This window comes from Heteronotia binoei, unplaced genomic scaffold (genome assembly GCF_032191835.1).
Source record: "Heteronotia binoei isolate CCM8104 ecotype False Entrance Well unplaced genomic scaffold, APGP_CSIRO_Hbin_v1 ptg000432l, whole genome shotgun sequence".
NCBI classification, from domain to species: Eukaryota; Metazoa; Chordata; class Lepidosauria; order Squamata; family Gekkonidae; genus Heteronotia; species Heteronotia binoei.
This window is the reverse complement of record NW_026800030.1, coordinates 170,694-186,408: the sequence shown is the minus strand read 5'-3', so window position 1 is coordinate 186,408 and position 15,715 is coordinate 170,694. Positions and strand designations below refer to the sequence as shown.

The following is a 15,715-nucleotide window of genomic DNA, read 5'->3' as shown; positions in this document are numbered from 1 at the left end:
TCAGATGGCCATCTAGCCTCTGTTTAAAAACCTCCAAGGAAGGAGAACCCACCACCTCCCGAGGAAGTCTGTTCCACTGAGGAACAGCTCTAACGGTCAGGAAATTCTTCCTAGTGTTGAGCCGGAAACTCTTTTGAATTAATTTCAACCCCTTGGTTCTGGTCCGACCTTCTGGGGCCACAGAAAACAATTCCACACCATCCTCTCTATGACAGCCCTTCAAGGACTTGAAGATGGTGATCCTATCACCTCTCATCCGCCTCCTCTCCAGACTAAACATCCCCAGCTCCTTCAACCTTTCCTCATAGGACTTGGTGTCCAGACCCCCCACCATCTTCGTCGCCCTCTTCTGGACCCGTTCCAGCTTGTCTACATCCTTCTTAAAATGTGGTGCCCAAAACTGAACACAAGACTCCAGGTGAGGTCTTACCAGAGCAGGGCAAAACGATACCATCACTTCACGTGATCTGGACACTAGATTTCTGTTGATACAGCCCAAAATTGCATTGGGCTTTTTAGCCACCGCATCACACTGTTGACTCATGTCCAGGGTATGATCCACTAAGACCCCGAGATCCTTTTCGCACATACTACTGCTAAGACAAGTCTCCCCCATCCTATAACCATGTATTGGATTTTTCCTACCTAAATGCAGAACTTTACATTTATCCCCGTTAAAATTCATTTTATTGGTTTTAGCCCACTTTTCCAGTCTGTCAAGGTCCTACCTTTCTCCCCACTGGGATATTGACTGCTGTTCCAGAAAATACGCTGAATGCAAGACTGGCAACAACTCTGGCTTTCTGAGAAGCTGGGGTGCTGGTTAGAGCAGGGCAGGGGTGAAATTCTAGCAGAAGCTTCTTTGCATATTACGCCACACCCCCTGATGTAGCCAATCCTCCAGGAGCTTACAAAAAAGAGCCTTGTAAATTCTTGGAGGATTGGCTACATCGTGGGGGGGGGGGGGTAGCCTAATATGCAAAGGAGCTCCTGCTAGAATTCCACCCCTGGGGGGTTCCCAATGTGGGCACCACACCCCCTCCAATACCTTACCTACTGAGTGTTTTCAAAAAATGGGTGGAGCTTTTGCCCAGCACAGCTTCCGACAAGCCCCTGGAGATCTGATCTGTGAGCCAGTTGGGTGTCGTGGTTAAGTGCGCTGGCTCTAATCTGAGAGGACCGGGTTTGATTCCCCCTCCTCCATATGCAGCTGCTGGTGTGACCTTGGGTCCGCCACAAGTTCTTGCAGAGCTGTTCTGCTCAAGAGCAGTTTCTGTCAGAGCTCTCTCAGCCCCCACCTGCCTCACAGGGTGTCTCTTGTGGGGAGGGGAAGGGAAAGGAGATTGTAAGCCGCTCTGAGACTCCAAGTGAAGTTTAAATCCAGTCTCCTCCTCCTCCTCCTCCTCCTCCTCCTCCTCCTCCTCTTCTTCTTCTTCTTCTTCTTCTTCTTCTTCTTCTTCTTCTTCTTCTTCTCAGATTTAAAACAACATTGCTTTGGAGGCAGCTGCCACTACTGCACTGCTTGTTTTATTCTGGAATACTGTGTACAATTCTGGTCACCGCACCTCAAAAAGGATATTATAGCATTGGAAAAGTGCAGAAAAGGGCAACGAGAATGGAAATAGCAAATAGCAAGCCTTTATTGGCATAAAACAGATTTAGCAGTAAAATAGCAATATAAATAATATAAAATCCTAGATTATAAAGTACATAGGGAGCTAAAATACATAAAATAAGTAAAATATATATGAGTCGAGTTTAGCCAAATTAAATAATTCAAAGATAAAATGTGGTCATTCCAGAACCATTCTCTGTCGTATTTCCATGGCCTGTTGGAGAAATCTAGCCACCATTAAAGTTACCTCAGCGCAAGTGTCATTTAAAAGTTTGTGGACTTTGCCTGAATCAGCACAGCCCAACATATCTGCTAAGATATCTTTCAAGTATATACAACGAATATCATCATTAAGAGGACAGTTCAGTAGTACATGGGAAATAGTTTCAATACACTTGGAATTACAAAGTGTCTATTAGAGTACTCAATCCTGTTAAATCTACCAAATAGGATAGCAGATGGTAATGCATTACATCTCGTTAACGAGAATGCACGCCGTTGCTGTGGAGCTTGCAGAGAGGAGAAATATGACGCTAATTTCCCTACTGAAAGAGGAAGTTCGAAATTCAACGGGGAGCAGGACTTGTTGGCGAGACTATATAACGTTTGCATTTCAATATCTAGAATTCTGAGCTTAAGTTTCAAAAAAGCTTCTTTTAAGGATAGCATAAGAAGTGAATCTAAATCAATGCCCATAGATTTTATTTTCCTCTCAAGAAATACTAGCCAATTTGACAAATTAGATTCTGAGAGCAGTTGATATAAAAGGCTCTCTGAGTCAGAGTGGAAATGTAGCCGAAGCCAGTATTTAAGTGACATTAGCCAAGCTTGAGTTTCCACAAGATTCGTCCCTGTTTCTAAACACAAAACTGCATATGGTACGCACTTTGGGAATCCCAGAATTTTCCGTAGGAATTTTGATTGGACACCTTCAATGTTATTATCCAAGGCTGTGGTCCACACTGGGACCCCATATAAGAGCTGCGGTATCACTTTAGCCTTAAAGATTTTTAGCGCGGCTGGGATAAACTGATTGCTTCTGCTGTAAAAGAAGTGCTGGATAGCTGCAACACTAACATTGACCGACTTAATTATACAGTTACGATGATTAGTCCAAAGTGTGTTGTATTGAAAATGAATTCCTAGGTATTTGTAGTATTTTACTTGTTCTATCTCTTTGCCGTCTATTGACCATTTAGTTGGTTTCCAAGATTTGGAAAAAAACAACAATTTTAGATTTGTCATAGTTCAATAGGAGCGTGTTGTTGTCAAGGAAGGTGATACAGCGAAAAAGCAAATGCTTTAATCCAATTCTGGAACAAGAGAGTAAGACTGTATCGTCTGCATATAACAGTAAGGGAACATGTCTGGCACCAAGTTTTGGACTATGATGGTCAGTATCTGACAAAAAGGGAGCAAGATCATTAAGAAAGAGGTTAAACAAAAAGTGTTCCAGCCCTTTAACCATTCTAGTTGATTTGTGTCAACTAGAATGGTTAAAGGGCTGGAACACTTTCCCTATGAAGAAAGGTCAAAACACTTGGGGCTCTTTAGCTTGGAGAAACGTCGACTGCGGGGTGACATGAGAGAGGTTGACAAGATTATGCATGAGGTGGAGAAAGTAGAGAAAGAAGTACTTTTCTCCCTTTCTCACAATCCAAGAACTCGTGGGCATTCGATGAAATTGCTGAACAGTCAGGTTAAAACGGATAAAAGGAAGTCCTTCTTCGCCCAAAGGGTGATTAACACATGGAATTCACTGCCACAGGAGTTGGTGGCGGCTACAAGCATAGCCAGCTTTAAGAGGGGATTGGATAAAAATATGAAGCAGAGGTCCATCAGTGGCTATTAGCCACAGTGTGTGTGTGTATATATATATATATATATATATATATATATATATATATATATATATATATATATATATATATATATATATATATGTGTGTGTGTGTGTGTGTGTGTGTGTGTGTATACAGACACACATCTATTGGCCACTGTGTGACTGAGTGTTGGACTGGATGGGCCATTGGCCTCATCCAACATGGCTTCTCATGTTCTTATGTTCTTAAATATGTACGAAAGAGCTACCTGTGGCTCCTGAGCCACAGTTTGGCCACTCCTAGGCTAGGGCCTCACCTGTGGTAATATTCCTCAGTGACTTCTTAGGTTTCTAGGACTTCCTGCCCTCAGAGGCTGGGCTTTCCAGTGACTAGATGTAGATTGTAACCTCCCCGGGCCAAAGACCTATGGAGAGCAATGCATGTCAACAAGATCAGAAATGTGTCCTTAGCCAGATGGAAATATGCAACGTGGAAAATGCCTTACAGCAAAAACACCTTAGGGTTTAACAGAACCCGTCTATTTAAACCAGGAGAGCCAGTTTCATGCAGCGATTAGAGAGTCGGACTAGGATGTAGGAGACCCAGGTTCAAATTCTCACTCTGCCAATGGAAGTTTGCTGGGTGACCTTGGAGCAGACAGATGAAGCAGCCTTCTACTGATTCAGACCATCGGTCTGCCAAGGTTAATATTGTGTACTCAGATTGGCAGCGGTTCTCCAGGGTCTCAGGCAGAAGTCTTTCCCATCACCTGCTGCCTGGTGCATTGATTGGAGATGCCGGGGATTGAACCTGGGACCTTCTGCATGCTGAGCAGAGACTCTACCACTGAGCCACAGCCCCTCTTCAATGGCTCTCCAGGGTCTCAACAGAGGTCTTTCCCATCACCTCCTGCCTGGTCCTTTCAACTGGAGATGCCGGGGATTGAACCTGGGATCTTCTGCATGCCAAGCAGAGGCTCTACCACTGAGCCATGGCTCCTCTTCAATGACTCTTCATGGTCTCAGGCAGAGGTCTTTCCCATCACCTCCTGCCTGGTCCTTTTGACTGGAGATGCCGGGGATTGAACCTGGGACCTTCTACATGCCAAGCAGAGGCTCTTCCATTGAGCCACGGCCCCTCCCCAAATAATGTATACCTGAATCTGCTTTATACAACATCAGACCCTTGGTCCATCAAGGGCAGTATGATCCAGGTGGGCAGCCGTGTTGGTCTGAAACAACAGAACAATGTGAGAGTCCAGTGGTCTCTTTAAGACCAACCAACTTTTACTCAACGTGTGAACTTTCATGTGCACACACATTTCCTCAGACATTTCCTTAGTCTGAGGAAGTGTGACTGCACATGAAAGAGGTCCATCAGTGGTTATTAGGCACAGCGTACTGTTGGAACTCTCTCTCTCTGGGGCAAGTGATGGTCTGTACTCTTGGTACTTGGGGGGGCACAGTGGGAGGGCTTCTAGTGTTCTGGCCCCACTGGTGGACCACCTAATCGCATCTGGGTTTTTGGCCACTGCATGACACAGAGTGTTGGACTGGATGGGCAATTGGCCTGATCCAACATGGCTTCCCTTATGTTCTTATGTGACACAGAGTGTTGGACTGGATGGGCCATTGGCCTGATCCAAAATGGCTTCTCTTATGTTCTTATGTGACACAGAGTGTTGGACCGGATGGGCCATTGGCCTGATCCAACATGGCTTCTCTGATGTTCTTATGTGACACAGAGTGTTGGACCGGATGGGCCATTGGCCTGATCCAAAATGGCTTCCCTTATGTTCTTATGTGACACAAAGTGTTGATGGGCTATTGGCGTGATCCAACATGGCTTCTCTTATGTTCTTATGTGACACAGAGTGTTGGACTGGATGGGCCATTGGCCTGATCCAACATGGCTTCTCTTCTGTTCTTATGTGACACAGAGTGTTGGACTGGATGGGCCACTGGCCTGATCCAACATGGCTTCTCTTATGTTCTTATGTGACACAGAGTGTTGGACTGGATGGGCCATTGGCCTGATCCAACATGGCTTCTCTTATGTTCTTATGTGACACAGAGTGTTGGACTGGAGGGGCCACTGGCCTGATCCAACATGGCTTCTCTTATGTTCTTATGTGACACAGAGTGTTTAACTGAATGGGCCATTGGCCTGATCCAACATGGCTTCTCTTATGTTCTAAGAAGAAGAAGAAGATGATGATATTGGATTTGTATCCTGCCCTATGTTCTGAATCTCAAAGTCTCAGAGCGGTCACAATCTCCTTTACCTCCCCCCCCCCCAACAACAGGCACCCTGTGAGGTAGATGGGACTGAGAGAGCTCTCACAGCAGCTGCCCTTTCAAGGACAACTCCTACAACAGCTATGGCTGACCCAAGGCCATTCCAGCAGCTTCAAATACAGGAGCGGGGAATCAAACCCGGTTCTCCCAGATCAGAGTTCGTGCATTTAACCACTACACCAAACTGGTCTTTAAGGTGCCACTGAACCTTGTCTTGATTTTGCATTCCTCCCGCCAGCCTCTGCTGCGGGTTCATAATTCTTCACTCCCTCTAGCCATTCACCTTCGCAGAACCTTGGAAGGATGGCATGTCGTGTCTCTGAATGAGTGCTGCTCTGGGCTTCTAGGCAGGAGGCATACCTAGGTGGAGGGAGTCATGCAGAACCAAAGAGGGGCTAGGCTCCTCTGTAAGGCAGATTTTATTAACCACAAAAGCATTAACCACAAAATCAAAAGCATAGACAGCTTTAAAGGGGGATTTGACAGATTCATGGAGAAGAGGTCTATCAGTGGCTACTAGCCAGGGTGACTGAGGGAACCTCCACGTCCAGAGGCTACTTCAAGGAAGGCCTTGATCTCTGTGCCCTGTTGTTGGATCTCCAGAGGAAATAGCTGATTACTGTGGGAGACAGGATGCTGGACTAGATGGACCACTGGTCTGCTGCAGTAGGGCTCTTCCACTGAAGGCCTTGGCCTCCATGGCCTCTTGTTGACCCTTCAGAGGAAACTGGTTGGCCCCTCTGTGAGACAGGATGCTGGATTAGATAGACCACTGGTCTGATCCAGCAGGGCTTTTCTGATGTTCTTATCAAGGGAAGCCCTTGGTCTCTATGCCCTCTTGTTGACCCTCCAGAGGTATTAGTTGACCACTGCGTGAGACAGGATGCTGGAGTAGACAGACGACTGGTCTGATCCAGCAGGGCTCTTCTGATGTTCTTATCAAGGGAAGCCCTTGGTCTCTATGCCCTCTTGTTGACCCTCCAGAGGTATTAGTTGACCACTGCGTGAGACAGGATGCTGGAGTAGACAGACGACTGGTCTGATCCAGCAGGGTTCTTCTGATGTTCTTATCAGGGGAAGGTCTTGGCTTCTATGCCCTCTTGCTGATCCTCCAGTGGAACTTGGTGGCCACTGCGTGAGACAGGATGCTGGAGTAGATAGACCACTGGTCTGATCCAGCAGGGCTCTTCTCATACCTTTCAGGGAGAGTCTAAGTGAATTGTCGTTCAGTTCCATCCAGATAAAAAAAGAGGTTGACCTCAGGTATTCCCAAGGCATCAGGGGAACGTCTGCCTTGAATCGTCGCACGCCATCGGCCGCAGCAATTAATCGCAAGAGGATCTCAATCTGCAAGGGCTGATTAATTGCACCAATTTTCTCAATTAAAGCTTGCTGTAGCAATGCCTCATTGAACTCAAGCGCAGCTGTGGAAGGTACCTGAGCGGAAGAGAAGGCGGCAAGCGTGCAGAATCCATGCACACACCTTTACACATGCCAAGGTATTGAGCACTAGTGGTTAATCAACGCCCCGTTATACCTGCTCCATTTGTCAACAGTTGACTTTCATGCCTTGCTAATTCTGTGCCTTCCGGCACTACTGAGGTTTAAAGAGCCCCCCTTTTTTTTAATGACCCGTGACTTTCACCCACTAAAGAATGTTAATTATTCTCTGAAGTCCAGCTGCGTTTCCAGGTTTCCGGCAAACTGAATGGGCTGTGCGTGTGACGGGATTTTCTCCGCACGACGCTCTTTCTCCAACATTCTTCGTCCACGAAGATCTTATTTCCCGGCAAAACGCGACTGACGGGTTATGTACAAAGGAAGGGATCGTCAACTGCGAGGACGCCGGAGTGTGCCCGGTGCGTCTCTGTGTATCCACATACAGAGACACTTGCACTCAGTTGTAGGATCCTTGCTAGAGTGGGGGGAGGGTATTGGTCTCACTACTCAGCATGTCTTTATGAACTCTGTAATTTAGTTATTTGTAATTTATTTGTTTGTGGCGGCTACAAGCATAGCCAGCTTTAAGAGGGGATTGGATAAAAATATAGAGCAGAGGTCCATCAGTGGCTATTAGCCACAATATATATGTGTGTGTGTGTGTGTGTATATATACACACACACACACACATATATTGGCCACTGTGTGACACAGAGTATTGGACTGGATGGGCCATTGGCCTGATCCAACATGGTTTCTCTTATGTTCTTATATGACACAGAGTGTTGGACTGGATGGGCCATTGGCCTGATCCAACATGGCTTCCCTTACGTTCTTATGTGACACAGAGTGTTAGACTGGATGGGCCATTGGCCTGATCCAACAGGGCTTCTCTTATGTTCTCTTGTGGCACAGAGTGTTGGACTGGATGGGCCATTGGCCTGATCCAACAGGGCTTCTCTTATGTTCTTATGTGACACAGAATGTTGGACTGTATAAATCGATGGTGCGGTCTCATTTGGAGTACTGTGTCCAGTTCTGGTCGCCACACCTCAAAAAGGATATTATAGCATTGGAGAAAGTCCAGAGAAGGGCAACTAGAATGATTAAAGGGCTGGAGCACTTTCCCTATGAAGAAAGGTTGAAACGCTTGGGACTCTTTAGCTTGGAGAAACGTCGACTGCGGGGTGACATGATAGAGGTTTACAAGATAATGCATGGGATGGAGAAAGTAGAGAAAGAAATACTTTTCTCCCTTTCTCACAATGCAAGAACTCGTGGGCATTCGATGAAATTGCTAAGCAGACAGGTTAAAACGGATAAAAGGAAGTACTTCTTCACCCAAAGGGTGATTAACATGTGGAATTCACTGCCACAGGAGGTGGTGGCGGCCACAAGTATAGCCATCTTCAAGAGGGGTTTAGATAAAAATATGAAGCAGAGGTCCATCGATGTGTATTAGCCACAGTGTATGTGTGTATATAAAATTTTTGGCCACTGTGTGACACAGAGTGTTGGCCTGGATGGGCCGTTGGCCTGATCCAACATGGCTTCTCTTGTGTTCTTATGTTCTTATGGACTGGAGGGGCCATTGGCCTGATCCAACATGGCTTCTCTTATGTTCTTATGTGACACAGAGTGTTGGACTGGAGGGGCCACTGGCCTGATCCAACATGGCTTCTCTTATGTTCTTATGTGACACAGAGTGTTGGACTGGAGGGGCCACTGGCCTGATCCAACATGGCTTCTCTTATGTTCTTATGTGACACAGAGTGTTGGACTGGAGGGGCCACTGGCCTGATCCAACAGGGCTTCTCTTATGTTCTTATGTGACACAGAGTGTTGGACTGGAGGGGCCACTGGCCTGATCCAACATGGCTTCTCTTATGTTCTTATGTGACACAGAGTGTTTAACTGAATGGGCCATTGGCCTGATCCAACATGGCTTCTCTTATGTTCTAAGAAGAAGATGATGATATTGGATTTGTATCCTGCCCTATGTTCTGAATCTCAAAGTCTCAGAGCGGTCACAATCTCCTTTACCTCCCCCCCCCCCCAACAACAGGCACCCTGTGAGGTAGATGGGACTGAGAGAGCTCTCACAGCAGCTGCCCTTTCAAGGACAACTCCTACAAGAGCTATGGCTGACCCAAGGCCATTCCAGCAGCTTCAAATACAGGAGCGGGGAATCAAACCCGGTTCTCCCAGATAAGAGTTCATGCATTTAACCACTACACCAAACTGGTCTTTAAGGTGCCACTGAACCTTGTCTTGATTTTGCATTCCTCCCGTCAGCCTCTGCTGCGGGTTCATAATTCTTCACTCCCTCTAGCCATTCACCTTCACAGAACCTTGGAAGGATGGCATGTCGTGTCTCTGAATGAGTTGCTGCTCTGGGCTTCTAGGCAGGAGACATACCTAGGTGGAGGGAGTCATCCAAAGAGGGGCTAGGCTCCTCTGTAAGGCAGATTTTATTAACCACAAAAGATTTTATTAACCACAAAACCACAAAAGCATTAACCGCAAAATCAAAAGCATAGACAGCTTTAAAGGGGGATTTGACAGATTCATGGAGAAGAGGTCTATCAGTGGCTACTAGCCAGGGTGACTGAGGGAACCTCCACGTCCAGAGGCTACTTCAAGGAAGGCCTTGATCTCTGTGCCCTGTTGTTGGATCTCCAGAGGAAATAGCTGATTACTGTGGGAGACAGGATGCTGGACTAGATGGACCACTGGTCTGCTGCAGTAGGGCTCTTCCACTGAAGGCCTTGGCCTCCATGGCCTCTTGTTGACCCTTCAGAGGAAACTGGTTGGCCCCTGTGTGAGACAGGATGCTGGATTAGATAGACCACTGGTCTGATCCAGCAGGGCTTTTCTGATGTTCTTATCAAGGGAAGCCCTTGGTCTCTATGCCCTCTTGTTGACCCTCCAGAGGTATTAGTTGACCACTGCGTGAGACAGGATGCTGGAGTAGACAGACGACTGGTCTGATCCAGCAGGGCTCTTCTGATGTTCTTATCAAGGGAAGCCCTTGGTCTCTATGCCCTCTTGTTGACCCTCCAGAGGTATTAGTTGACCACTGCGTGAGACAGGATGCTGGAGTAGACAGACGACTGGTCTGATCCAGCAGGGTTCTTCTGATGTTCTTATCAGGGGAAGGTCTTGGCTTCTATGCCCTCTTGCTGATCCTCCAGTGGAACTTGGTGGCCACTGCGTGAGACAGGATGCTGGAGTAGATAGACCACTGGTCTGATCCAGCAGGGTTCTTCTCATACCTTTCAGGGAGAGTCTAAGTGAATTGTCGTTCAGTTCCATCCAGATAAAAAAAGAGGGTGACCTCAGGTATTCTCAAGGCATCAGGGGAACGTCTGCCTTGAATCGTCGCACGCCATCGGCCGCAGCAATTAATCGCAAGAGGATCTCAATCTGCAAGGGTTGATTAATTGCACCAATTTTCTCAATTAAAGCTTGCTGTAGCAATGCCTCATTGAACTCAAGCGCAGCTGTGGAAGGTACCTGAGCGGAAGAGAAGGCGGCAAGCGTGCAGAATCCATGCACACACCTTTACACATGCCAAGGTATTGAGCACTGATTTGGGAATGGTAATTCAGAATACAGGTGCCTATACTGAACATTGTAATATGAGGGTGGAGAAAGCTGAGAAAACAATGTACGCTATCCTGAGATTTTTTCGCTCTAAGGGGGCCTTCTATGTTCCGGCAGCACTGAAACTGTTCCAATACAAAGTGTTAACACAATTGCTCTATGGTATTAACCTGGGCATTTCGGCTAAAAAACTGAAGGCTCTCGAGAAAGTGCAATCTAAATTTCTTCGTAACGTTTTGCAGCTTCCGCCAGGTGTGTCAAATGCCCTTTTGCGTTTAGAAACTGGGCAAATGAGAATTGAGGCCAGAATTATGTTATCTTCGGCATATCAATGGCTAAGGATCCATAAAAACAAAAAAGGCCTCTTCCCTTTAACAACTCAAGACCCCTATAGGCCAAGGTGGCTGCAATTGGTCAGAAGCAACTTAGAAAGTGTAGGATTCTCACTTGAAAACCTCTTGGCGCAGAGCTATGCCAAAGCAAAAAGTATTATCAAACAAAGAATCTGCGATATAGAGAGACAAAGGGATCTAGAACAGGCCCCCTCTTTTTTAGCAGCTACTGAGACCAAATATGTTATGAGGACGGCCAAGTACTTTTTTTATTTGGAGGTACCAGCCCACAGAAGAGCCTTTACGTTGGCTCGATGCACAGCCATGCCCTCAAAGGTGCTAGAAGGGAAATATAGAAAAGTCCCGTATGAAGACCGACGCTGTCCTTGTGCTATGGGAGAGGTGGAGTCGATGACTCATATGTTTTTTCGATGCCCTTTCCACCAAGTACAGAGGGATAGGTTTGTTTCCCCGTTTGTAGTTAAACCAATGGCAGACGCGGACGAGGCATGTTTGGAGAAACTTTTGGTGGATGCAAGTCCAACTATCTCTAGACAGATAGCCAAATTTTGCCATTATCTTGTGAAGTTCCATACTAAGAAACAAGAAACTGCATGTCTTGTATGATCTCTTGGAATTTTAGTTTATAAATGTTTTTATATACTCTGATTTAAAGGATTTATATAAATTGGAACTGACTTGAATTTTAAAATTGGTTCAATTATATTTTAGTTATCTTGGATTGTATAGGTGGGGAAATGTTTATGTATTTTATTGTATTTTATGTTTTTTTAGGAGGGTATTTTATACTATCTTAGGTATTTTAGGAGGGTTTTATATGATGTGTTATAGTTTTTATATTGGTCTATGACTGTAATAAAGTTCATTCATGAGTTTCATGAGTATTGAGCACTAGTGGTTAATCAACGCCCCGTTATACCTGCTCCATTTGTCAACAGTTGACTTTCATGCCTTGCTAATGCTGTGCCTTCCGGCACTACTGAGGTTTAAAGAGCCCCCCTTTTTTTTAATGACCCGTGACTTTCACCCACTAAAGAATGTTAATTATTCTCTGAAGTCCAGCTGCGTTTCCAGGTTTCCGGCAAACTGAATGGGCTGTGCGTGTGACGGGATTTTCTCCGCACGACGCTCTTTCTCCAACATTCTTCGTCCACGAAGATCTTATTTCCCGGCAAAACGCGACTGACGGGTTATGTACAATGGAAGGGAACGTGTGTATATATATATGTGTGTGTGTGTGTGTGTGTGTGTAGATAGATAGATAGATAGATAGATAGATAGATAGATAGATAGATAGATAGATAGATAGATAGATAGATATACACATACACACACATATATATATACACACACATATATATATACACACATACACACACACATATACTGACCAGCGTGTGACACAGAGTGTTGGACTGGGTGAGCCATTGGCCTGATCCAACATGGCTTCCCTTATGTTCTTATGTGACACAGAGTGTTGATGAGCTATTGGCCTGATCGAACATGGCTTCTCTTCTGTTCTTATGTGGCACAGAGTGTTGGACTGGATGGGCCATTGGCCTGATCCAACATGGCTTCTCTTATGTTCTTATGTGACACATAGTGTTGAACTGGATGGGCCATCGGCCTGATCCAACATGGCTTCTCTTATGTTCTAAGAAGAAGAAGAAGATTATGATATTGGATTTGTATCCCACCTTATGCTCTGAATCTCAGAGTCTCAGAGCGGTCACAATCTCCTTTACCTTCCCCCCCCCCCCAACAGGCACCCTGTGAGGTAGATGGGAGAGAGCTCTCACAGCAGCTGCCCTTTCAAGGACAACTCCTACAAGAGCTATAGCTGACCCAAGGCCATTCCACAGCTTCAAATACAGGAGCGGGGAATCAAACCCGGTTCTCCCAGATCAGAGTTCGTGCATTTAACCACTACACCAAACTGGTCTTTAAGGTGCCACTGACCCTTGTCTTGATTTTGCATTCCTCCCATCAGCCTCTGCTGTGGGTTCATAATTCTTCACTCCCTCTAGCCATTCACCTTCACAGAACCTTGGAAGGATGGCATGTTGTGTCTCTGAATGAGTCGCTGCTCTGGGCTTCTAGTCAGGAGGCATACCTAGGTGGAGGGAGTCATGCAGAACCAAAGAGGGGCTAGGCTCTTCTGTAAGGCAGATTTTATTAACCACAAAAATCGAAAGCATAGACAGCTTTAAAAGAGGATTTGACAGATTCATGGAGAAGAGGTCTGTCAGTGGCTACTAGCCAAGGTGATTGAGGGAACCTCCACGTTCAGAGGCTACTTCAAGGAAGGCCTTGATCTCTGTGCCCTGTTTGACACCCCTTGTTTAGATACTGTTGCAGCATTATGGTTTTATAATATCTTAGCAGTTTAAACCTAAATGTTTGTATTTAGCATTTCAATAATGCATTTAAGGTTGTAATTGTTGCATTATACCCCATGTAACCCATTGGTCTGTTTAGAGAGCCGGTTTGGTGTAGTGGTTGTGTGCGGACTCTTCTCTGGGAGAACTGGGTTTGATTCCCCGCTCCTCCACTTGCACCTGCTGGAATGGCCTTGGGTCAGCCAGAGCTCTCTTATCTGGGAGAACCAGGCTTGATTCCCCACTCCTCCACTTGCAGCTGCTGGAATGGCCTTGAGTCAGCCAGAGCTCTCTTATCTGGGAGAACCGGGTTTGATTCCCCCCTCCTCCACTTGCAGCTGCTGGAATGGCCTGGGGTCAGCCAGAGCTCTCTTCTCTGGGAGAACTGGGTTTGATTCCCCCCTCCTCCACTTGCAGCTGCTGGAATGGCCTTGGGTCAGCCAGAGCTCTCTTCTCTGGGAGAACCGGGTTTGATTCCCCCACTCCTCCACTTGCAGCTGCTGGAATGGCCTGGGGTCAGCCAGAGCTCTCTTATCTGGGAGAACCGGGTTTGATTCCCCACTCCTCCACTTGCAGCTGCTGGAATGGCCTTGGGTCAGCCAGAGCTCTCTTATCTGGGAGAACTGGGTTTGATTCCCCACTCCTCCACTTGCAGCTGCTGGAATGGCCTTGGGTCAGCCAGAGCTCTCTTCTCTGGGAGAACCGGGTTTGATTCCCCCACCCCTCCACTTGCAGCTGCTGGAATGGCCTTGGGTCAGCCATAGCTCTGGCAGAGGTTGTCCTTGAAAGGGCAGCTTCTGTCAGAGCTCACTGAGCCGTTTTATTGGACCGTTTTTACTTTTGTCTGGTTATATTTTTTATCATATCGTGTTTCATCTTATATTGTGACGGCCAATGGCCACATACAATAAATCGTTTCTACTTTCACTGTCTACTTCTGGGGTGGAATTCTGATCAGTGTAGGGTTGCCAACCCCCAGGTGGTGGCAGGGGATCCCCCGGTTTGGAGACCCTCCCCTCGATTCAGGGCTGTCGGAAAGTGGGGGGAGGGGAGGGAAATGTCTGCTGGGAACTCTATTATTCCCTATGGAGATTTATTCCCATAGAAAATCAGGGAGAATTGATCTGTGGGTATCAGGGGCTCTGGGGGGGGCTGTTTTGGGGGGTAGAGGCACCAAATTTTCAGTATAGCATCTAGTGCCTCTCCCCAAAATACCCCCCAAGTTTCAAAAAGATTGGACCAGGGGGTGCAATTCTTTGAGCCCCAAAAGAAGGTGCCTCTATCCTTCATTATTTCCTATGGAAGGAAGGCATTGAAAAGGTTTGCTGTCCCTTTAAATGTGATGGCCAGAACTCCCTTTGGAGTTCAATTATGCTTGTCACAGCCTTGCTCCTGGCTCCACCCCCAATGTCTCCTGGCTCCACCCCCAAAGTCCCCAGATATTTCTTGAATTGGCAACTCTAGATCAGTGGCTTCCTCAGGCAACACTGTCCACGATGAAGGCCGCCCGTCTGAAAACAGCTCCAACTTGGGGATCCGTTGAAAGGGAGGGATCCATAGCCAAATCGCTTCTGTTCACCTCACCGCACAGACGGCCCGGTTGTATCGGAATCGCCCGCCCAGTAATTTAAAACGGTGCGCATTCAATCGTAACCTTCGCGATGAACAAGCAGAGTCTTTCTTCCTCCTCGCCTCCCTTGGACCAACGAGTTTTTCAAAGAATGCTCTCCTAAACTGGGTGCCCTCCCCTCGGTTGAGCCTACCCAGCTCCTTTCAGCTGTCCTCTTATGACTTCGTAGGGTTGCCAAGTTCCATTCAATAAATATCTGGGGACTTTGGCGGGTGGAGCCAGGAGACATTGGGGGAGGAGCCGGGAGCAAGACTGTGAGGAGCACAACTGAACTCCAAAGGGAGATCTGGCCATCACATCGCATTTTGGCCATCCCTGCTCTACATTTTATTGTGCTCTTTCTTTGTCTCCAAAAGAGCCCCGTGGCGCAGAGTGGTAAAGCTGCAGTACTGCAGTCGGAGCCCTCTGCTCACGACCTGAGTTCGATCCCGGTGGAAGCTGGTTCAGCTAGCCGGCTCCAGTTTGACTCAACCTTCCATCCTTCCGAGGTAAAATGAGGACCCAGCTTGCTGGGGGGAAAGTGTAGATGACTGGGGAAGGCAATGGCAAACCACCCCGTAAAAAGTTTGCCA

At 46.8% G+C, this 15,715-nt stretch overlaps 1 protein-coding gene and 1 non-coding gene across 2 annotated transcripts in view; both read right to left on the bottom strand.

The window, feature by feature from the left end:
• Nucleotides 1-15,715, bottom strand: part of LOC132590631 (P2Y purinoceptor 3-like) — an 81,977-nt gene that overhangs the window by 51,199 nt on the left and 15,063 nt on the right. The window lies entirely within an intron of this gene.
• TRNAA-AGC (transfer RNA alanine (anticodon AGC)) lies at nucleotides 4,228-4,299 on the bottom strand. Its single transcript has one exon. It is a non-coding gene; the product is annotated as a tRNA-Ala (tRNA).